Genomic DNA, 2,500 nt, shown 5'->3' with positions numbered 1-2,500 from the left:
TGCAAGCACTCCTTCCCCTTTTCCTATGACTAGTCCCAGCCCCCTTAGCAACCCCGTTGTCATGGTGACAATCCCCCCCCTCCTTCCCTGCCCACCTCGACAGACCATAATACTCAAGCAGTACCAGCATGCATCCCATAATATACAACTCCAAAAAAGACGTAAAAAAAAAACACTCTCACACACACACACACACACACACACACACACACACACACACTCACACACACACACCAGTCACATGGTCTCCAGGGGAGCTCAAGTCCACTAGTGACAGACCATAATACTCACTGAGCATCCACCTGGGAGTGCCAAGAAGTCAAAGAGCTTCACTTTGGTTGCTCCAAAACACAGGAAGCCTGCAGGGAGCAGAACTGGATCAAATACTTTGATGATGCCTTCAATTTTTCTCGAGGCCTTCTGATGTTATTAAAAACTGAACCACATCATGAGGATTTCACTTTATCGACAAGTCCTTTGAATGCACCGCACGCCCACAGGTGGGACCGTCCACCACAGAAATGAGTGGCAGGTGTACATCATATAGTATCTGGATGTACTGTGCAGGTCAATGGGGAGGACATTCATTCATAAAACACAACAAATGCTGTATTCAAGTTCAGTTTGATGTAAAGGAGATTTGAGGAGTTGCTGCACATTGGAGGCATTTTGAAAAAGCAAAATATATGAATGTAAGAGTTTTAATCAGAATGAGAAATCCTTTATTTGTCGTACAGCGAGGTAACTTCCAGCATAACAACAACAAAGAGATGAGACTAACACATTAAATAAAGAGGCTAAACACGCCTTAATCAAATATGGTTTACATAATACCAGTGTATTGATGTGCCGTGGTGGGATGCACGTCAAAGGTGAGTTAATCCATTCATAAAACGCACAAAATGCTGCATTCAACTTCAGTTTGTAAGAATATTTGAGGTGGTGCACATTTGAGACACACTAACACAGTACATTAAATATGACTGTGCAATAAATGGGCTATTATCTTCATAATCCCAGTGTCTTAATCTGCAAATGGTGAGTAAATTCATTCATAAAACCACAAAAACATGTTGCCTTCATGTTCAGTTTGTTTGAATACGATTTGAGATGCTGCACATTGGAGACGTATTAAATAAAGAGGCAAACACACTCGTAAAATAAAATAAAATATGTGTGTGGGTCCAGAAGACAGATGGCAGACAGGTTTACAATTTACCAGCACCCTGATCTGCTGTGGGGGTCGAATGCAGGTCAAAGGTGAGTAAATTCATCCATAAAACACACAAAATGTGGCCTTCAAGTTCAGTATGCATGAATAGGATGTGTGAGATGTTACATTCACTCTTGCACTATTTCTATTCGATTTGTATTTACTTGCACTATTGTATCTTTTTTATTGTGTTGCACTGTTGGAGGAGCCTGTGATCTAAGATTTTCATTAACATTTCTACACTGTAGCTATGTACACATGAGAACCGCAGTGACGCGGCCTAAAACCCGGAAGTAAGTTAGCATTTTTACCACTTCCGGTTCCTTCGAAAAAAAGCAATGCAATTTCTCCATTTGATTTTGGAAAATAGCTCGAAATAAGGTCTGTGTTTGGCACAAATTGAAGAGACAGATCACGTTTTGTTCTACGACATTAAATACATCAGCAGTGACCCCACTGGAAGTGATGGCGGGATGAAGCCTTATGAGGCTTCGAAGCTTTCCAGCCAATTGGTTCGCAAAAGGGTTCATCTCATGAGGCTTCATCATGGGCTTCATTTGAACACAAACCCCCCCTGTTGGTCAAAGGGTGTAAAAAAATATGTTGACATCTCAACAGTGTGCTCTATCCTTATACAGTCTATGGCTCTATCTCATACCGAGTTCCCAATGAGTAAAGCCTTAGAATAACTCTAAACAACGAACATTAAATCATATTTTCATGTTAACAATATTGTTTTTATTCCAGTTGAATGATTGTGATTGAAAAGCCTAAGGAGGCTGGTAAACATTGCAAAGAGGGATTTGTATTCCTTAATAATATTCATAAACTTAACCATGTTGTAGCCTGAGAAAGGCTAAACCATATCAACGAATACATTTATTAACTACATTATCTCATTTAGCTGTAGCTTTTATAAACAAACAAAAAATACGTATTGTTCAGTTGTTGAACCGCGGACCCTGCGTTCGTGAGTCAACTGCTTTCCAGCTGAGCCACAGCACACACACTGAATCTCACTGAAAACACTGCAGCATATTTATTCCTGTATTTGTTCATGTTTTTATTCCTACATTTATGTATGCTTGTATCTATTTATACTTATGACATGTTCCGACCTCTAGATATATAAGTGAGGGTCTGAGCTCTTTTAATTCCATCGTGTCACCTGGCCCGGGTACAGGAGGGGTAATATGGTTCTTATTATACATCCATGGGTATTATGAACGTTGTGGTTCAACGGTTCAAACGATCTGAATCGCTTCCTGAAGCAGTCACGTGGTATCG

This window comes from Notothenia coriiceps, unplaced genomic scaffold (genome assembly GCF_000735185.1).
Source record: "Notothenia coriiceps isolate Sejong01 unplaced genomic scaffold, NC01 NC01_scaffold00023398, whole genome shotgun sequence".
NCBI classification, from domain to species: Eukaryota; Metazoa; Chordata; class Actinopteri; order Perciformes; family Nototheniidae; genus Notothenia; species Notothenia coriiceps.
This window is presented reverse-complemented; position numbering follows the sequence as displayed.